Genomic DNA, 6509 nt, shown 5'->3' on the forward strand with positions numbered 1-6509 from the left:
CATTAACTTATCTCTAAAATGTGCTATTTTTTTCTGCATTTGTGTGTTGTGTCAGTAGAAAATGTTGACATTATGATATAGATTTTATCAAATGTGCATTAACAACAAACCTATAAGGAGTACATGTACATAAATATTAAATCATTACAACAGGTGGGCAATTGTAATAAATAAACTAAGTTTTTATGAACAACTTCTTTATTTGTTTCCTAAATTAAACTGGTTTAGTTATTTTTATTTGTCAGTTTATTTAAGACAACTGTTGAACTATTTTGAATTTGACTATTTTAATAACTCTTTACAGATAAAATAAATGTTAAGTGAAGTAATGTCAATGTAAGATAGTAATAGCAAACAGACACACTATACAAACCAAGATATGTTTCAAAGAATGTTTTGTTTTATTAACCCTTTCAATAAAAGTACACACACACAAGCAAAATGTCTTGCCAAGGGAATGTTACTCATTTTGTTTTTGCAAAATGTCTAGGATTTGTTAGTCCCTCAATGCTATAAGCTTTAAACACCTTTGTAGAGCAGTAAAAATACCCAACAGGGGCTTGCTGATAAAAAAATTAATAGAGAAGCCATCTCTATCATAGTGAGACTTTGGCTGTCCACAGGCAAGACACATCTTTGTTTGCTTTTTCTTCTGCTCTGGCTGTTGTTGTTGTTGATTCCTCTCCATAATACCCTCAACTACTTTCTCGATGGTCTCTTGAGTAATTGGTGTGGTCAGAGCAGGTGCAGGTGGGTTTGGAATGGCAGAGTTCATTGTTACCACTGGCACAATGGTGGTCTCACTCCCCTCTGTCAGGGAGTGTCAGAGGTGCTGTCTCTGATTAAGTTTCTCATCACTGGTGTTTAAAAAAGAACTGGTGTTCAGCAGTTTGGCTTAGTGCTTAATATATTGTGAAATGTGTAGTTTAGTTGTTAGATGGAGCATGGTGTTTGGATCAGTGCAGGAGTTTTGAACCATTGCTGCATACTGCTGATCCACAAGCTTAAGGATGTCCTTCTTCTCATGATGTTTCTTTAAGCAATTTGTCAATGGCCTCCTTCATTGGGGATGTCCATCGTTTGTGGTCTAGAACAAACACCCTCCCACCAGTCTTCACTAGTCCGGTACGGGCCTTTGCAGGTGAGGCCACTACGGGCAGCAGGGGAATATGTGTGGTTCCTACAGCAAGGAAAATAGAAACATTAATCTGTTTGTCCTGAATAAATTATAATAGCATTTGGTAAAACAGTGTGTACTTTAAAATATATACCTATCTCTGTCTGAGGCTCTATGCAGGCACTTTAAGGCAATGACACCGATGGCACAGGCAGCACGTCAATGGATTCAACAAGAATAATAGCACTTTCATCAACAACCTGTTATAATTGTAGCAAGTGTTTAGTGTTATGTACAGAGAATAAACACATTTCATGTTGTTCATTTGTCATATATTCACCTGGTTTTGACTGCAGCTCTACATCAGCACAATGATATGAGGAAAGCAAGGGCACATCAATGGTGGTAATCCTACAAGAATAAAATAGCATTAAGAGTTTTATTTTAAAGGCAGTGAGTGCATGATAACTTCAGCGCATGTTTTTCTTTCTTAAAATATTTACCTGACACTGGCTCATCATGACTTGATGGCACAACAAGATCAGCAGAAAGGTCTCCAGCCTGGGCAGTGGGCTTGGGCTACGCTTAGCTGGATGCAAAGGCAGATCTGTCTTTCTCCTGTGCTTTCTCCAATAAAGCACAACAGGACGACATCCAGGTTCAACAAACTCAAACCTCTCCTGAGAATCTTTGTTGGATACCTGAAGAGCAAGATACTTAGGCATGCCTAACACCCTCTCTAGACACGGTATTGATGTCTGCAATAAGAGATGAGTCAAACACACCAGGGAGATTAACACCCAATGGTTTTAGGTCCACCAGACGTTTCAGCGGGCCACTCCAATCATCCCCTGTGTTTGAAACAGCTCTGAGGAAACACGTGTGCCAGTGATCCATTGAGCCTGGTGGAAGTGGTAGCCCTCCTGCTGTGATGTCCCTCTGTGACATCAACTTCCAGCTTGATTATGATGTGTTGATTAAAGTGAGACCTTGATGCACATGTGAAAGTCACCAGAAGCACCCTCAGCAATAATGGCATCTGTAGTCTTCCAAGCTTTCCAGTTCAGGTGTTCTCTTGCCTGAAGTTCTGGCACTCTAAATGCTGCACAGCAATCCCTGAAAGCACGACAGAAATGTGTATTTAAATGTTACCGCTGTTGTTAAACAATCATTCCAACATTCATCAGTAAATATGAAGTGTAATACTCATTATCTATGCCCATACCATGTCAAAAAATTGTAGGCAGTCAGTTTTGTGCCAATTAAAACACCTCACCTGTCTACCCACTGGTACTGTGCCTTCTCCACATCTGCAATTTTGTACTGGTTTGCTAGGCCCTGGTACATGGCTGTGTCTATCAGCTCTGGCTGAGGAGGTAAACGCCACAGTGACACGGTCTTCATAGGGTTGCTCACAGGAGTGGAGCCTGGCCATAGACCCATTTATTCCAGCTATGTTTTCATCCAGATCCTCTGCTGCTGAGAACAATTCCAGTGGAGCACATCATGATCATAGTCAGGAAGATGTGGAGAAGCTTTAGAAAGGGTTCATGTGTCTGAGTATGATTGAAATTTAGAAGAAAACATATGAATTATGATAATCACGTTTGTATTTTTGAAATATTTACAAAATGCTCTCTTACTTTGAACTTTCTAATGCAGAGATGGTGGGCACAGAAGAACCAGAAGCAGAGGATCATGGATCTGAATGCACAAAAACAATTAACAAGTTGTAAAATGTTCTAAAACAAAAAATACAAGTAAACAAAGAAAAACAACTACAATATTACCATGTGATGCCTCTGCTGTTTGTGGGACACTACGTGATGTGGTTCCTGAAGATGAGAGAGTTTCTAAAAACTAGAATTTAAAAAGGATAAAGGATTTTCTTCTAAAAGGATATATTAATCAATCCAAATATAGAGTTGATTCAACATAATCCTGTCTAGTCCAATCGAGTGCAATACACTCTTACCGTTTTTGCCACAGTCCTCAAAAGTAAGTGTCCTGCGTGCAAGAAAGTTGTCTACAACGCTGTGCTCTCCTGAAAAACAGTGTACAATACATGTAAGCTAAACAGTTAAGATGTAAATGTGGGCCAAGATAGAATCACCCAAAAACCTGACATAAAACACACCTGTAGCTGAAACACTTTTCTTTGATTGTGTGAAAGGTGATGGTTCTTACTCAAGAAACATCAGCTCTTTAAGAAGGGGTGCAGGTGTTTTCAAAAAACAAAAGATTATAACTACAGTATACAGAACTCAAATGTTTGATCAAAGAGACAGAAATACAGTATATTTACCATAGACTGGTGACTTTATAGTGTCATCACAAGGCTTTGATAGGAAAGCAGGAGGTTCTACAAGACACAAATCTTGTTAATAACAAACAGTTTTAACTAAGTGATCTGTTTACATTTAAAGGAATAGTTCACGCAAAAAGCCTCATGTTGTTGTAAACCTGTATGAGTTTCTTTCTTCTGTTGAACACAAAAGAATATATTTTGATAAATAATGTTAGGCACACAGTTGACGGTACCCACTGACTTTCATAGTATTCGTTTTCCCTACTATGGAAGTCAATAGGTACCGTCAACGGACTGCTTACCATCATGAATCAAAATATATTCTTTTGTTTCTATTTCAGATTAAAGAAATTCACACATATTTACAACAACATAAGGCTGGGTTAATTAATTTTCATTTTTGCTGAACTATCCCTTTAAATGTGTACATAAAATGTCAAACATCACAAACTGTGGCAGGGAATGTGAAAGGGCAAAATGCAAGAACATGCATTTCCTCATGTGTTAGTAGACAGAAATGTTTATGTTTCCAAAAAAGTGGACACTTACCCTGAACAGGGTTTGTATCAATTCATGATAGGGATGAAATCAATCTACAGCCTCCTGAACTGTTAGTATAATGCCAACGGCACACACACTATTGTTAATGAAACATGGCCAAAACGAAACCCTGAAACAATAAAAAGATTTATATTCAGTTTCAGAGAGCATTTCATCTCAGTTCATCAGTTTCTACTCCAGCGTTGAACCTAAATGTGTAAAAACCTTTTCCTTTTTCCATAGAGCATCTCACTTCAGTTGTTGAGGATGATGATACTGTAGTTAACAGAACATATATGACACATAAAAATATATTAAACATTTGTGTATTGTTTGACAAAAAAACTAATAATAAATAACATGCACTCAATACAGAAAAATACTTACATGGTACCTGTAGTTTAGAGGGGGTGATGCTCAGCATTGAACACTCAAACTCTGTGTCTTCATCCATTTCTGTTGTAGACAGACAATAATTACAGGGTTGCTTTTACACTCTTCTTGAATATTTTTCCAATTTACCTCCGTGTTAAAGGTATAGTTAACCCAAATAATTTACTCACTATCATGTTGTTACAAAGCTGTATACATTTCTTTGTTCTGATGAACATGAAGGAAGATCTTTTGATGATTGTTTGTAACCAAACGGTTCATGAGACCCATTCATTTCCAAGGTAGGAAAAAGGATTAATAAAGAAGTGAATGGGACTCACGAACGGTTTGGTTACAAACATTCCTCAAAATATCTTCCTTCATGTTCATCAGAACAAAGAAAAGTAAACAGCTTTGTAACAACATGAGGATGAGTAAATTACAAAATAATTTTAATTTTTAGGTGGACTATCCCTTTAACTGTATAACAAGATACATAGAAAACAATGCAATCTTAATGCATGTTTGTGTGATTATATGGCAAGTATTCTTTTCTGTGGAAAAAAACGACTGACCTGTGGGTAACCACAGATGAACAGTCACCTGACTGTTGCTGCTGTCTCAGTAGGTATTGCTGCAGCTTATAACTCTGTGTTGCGTTTGCCAAACTGCAGAATGTATTCACCAAATACTTCTTTTTTGTCTGATGCATCACCTCCTCCTTGAAGTACCACAGTCAAAGCATTTTGTCTAACAAGCTCCTCCTTTATTGGTGCTGATTTGTCCTTCAGAGACGGGTCAGTTGGTTCCTGAAGAAGATAACCCAGTGGTCCCTTACGGAATGCAACTTTAGCCCTTTCTGGGAGAAAACTACCTTTTTGTGCATGATGACCTGTAAAACAGGAAAAGCACAGATTTTAAAATAAAGACTTTTAGATTAAAGCATTGTAAAGTGTCAGGTATGTTTGGATATGCAATACAAATAATGTTATGCTGCAACACTGAACTGCATATTTTGTTTTCCAATACAAATGAAACATTTCACATTAAAAGCAGTCATGTCTTTTACTACAGTTGAAAGAAAAAACGTGGTTACTGTAGTAAAACCATGGTTATGACAACCATGGTTTTCAAAACCCATAATTAAATCATGGTTGGTGTAGTTAAACAATGGTTTTGCTCATAGTAATCAATACATACACAAAAAAAAACATAGTTACTACACTTTTTATCACAATAAAACCATGGTTAATTTTCGTAAGGGTTTTTACGGTCTATGGACATTACGTGCATGTTTACAGAAACCTAAAGTGTCATAACCTACTAATAAAACGCAATACATGTATCGAGTAGTAAACATAAAAAACTACATTAGGCTACATGACGTACGTAAATTTAGAGAGCCTGTAAATAATATGCAAGTCCTAAACATATATGTAAACATAAACAGCGTTTTACAGAAACGAAATATTACTTCAATGAATGTGAATTATAGTCATGTTCATTGATATTTCACCTTGCAAACAGCTTAATGATGCGTTTTAGAGAGACATTTGATTACAATCTCTGACAACGCGACACTGGCACGTTCACAAAAATCCACGCATTTCAACAGTTGCAGCAATTAAACGTTTATGTGATGTGTACTGTAAATAAACTTACCTTTGAGAAGTAAAGCAGGATTGCAGAGTTGTCTTTCCAACGAGGAAGTTAAAATGACTCAAATTTCCCGGCGATGCAAAACACGGAAGTGCGCCGCGAGAGCGCCAGTGGCCGAAAGTATATTGCATCCGTAGTGTTTTAGCACTACCATTGAAAATGAATGGGATTCGGTTTAGGGCCGTTTAGCTAAAGAATTCACGGCGGCCGCGCGGGAGACCTTAGGTTCGAAACCTGCTAGGGGCAGTGGACTTGGTTAAAATTACATTGCTCATATCTGCACTTCCCTTGTTCTCCAGTTATTTTATGGTAAGTTTCTTGCATGCAATTTCTCTTTTATCTTAACAAAGCAAGTAGCTTGATCCTTCAATGAGATTTTAAAGTTTTCTTTGCAGTTGTTTTGGTCTCCTAGAACTGTGTGGTCAGCTGCTTTGCTTTTTTATGCAATATGTGACTAAATTCAATTTAAATCATCTTCATTTGAACAACTTTTTTGTTTTGGCTCCATGTAAA

The 6509-nt window shown here is 37.2% G+C and overlaps 1 long non-coding RNA gene across 10 annotated transcripts; it reads right to left on the reverse strand.

The window, feature by feature from the left end:
• Positions 1–380: 380 nt before the first annotated feature.
• On the reverse strand, positions 381–6233 carry LOC129449106 (uncharacterized). 10 transcript variants are annotated; one of them, XR_012372477.1, is made up of 15 exons: positions 6000–6233; positions 4913–5229; positions 4353–4421; positions 4191–4241; positions 3975–4095; positions 3423–3479; positions 3255–3320; positions 3093–3161; positions 2908–2977; positions 2761–2821; positions 2394–2673; positions 1621–2233; positions 1458–1528; positions 1272–1377; positions 381–1180 (listed from the first exon to the last, which is right to left on the reverse strand). It is a non-coding gene; the product is annotated as an uncharacterized lncRNA (long non-coding RNA). The 10 variants fall into 10 exon arrangements; XR_012372483.1 differs by having other exon boundaries at positions 4360–4421; positions 4913–6233; XR_012372486.1 differs by having other exon boundaries at positions 2908–2952; positions 4913–6233.
• Positions 6234–6509: the final 276 nt, after the last annotated feature.

Source organism: Misgurnus anguillicaudatus, chromosome 12, assembly GCF_027580225.2.
Source record: "Misgurnus anguillicaudatus chromosome 12, ASM2758022v2, whole genome shotgun sequence".
Lineage (NCBI taxonomy): Eukaryota > Metazoa > Chordata > Actinopteri > Cypriniformes > Cobitidae > Misgurnus > Misgurnus anguillicaudatus.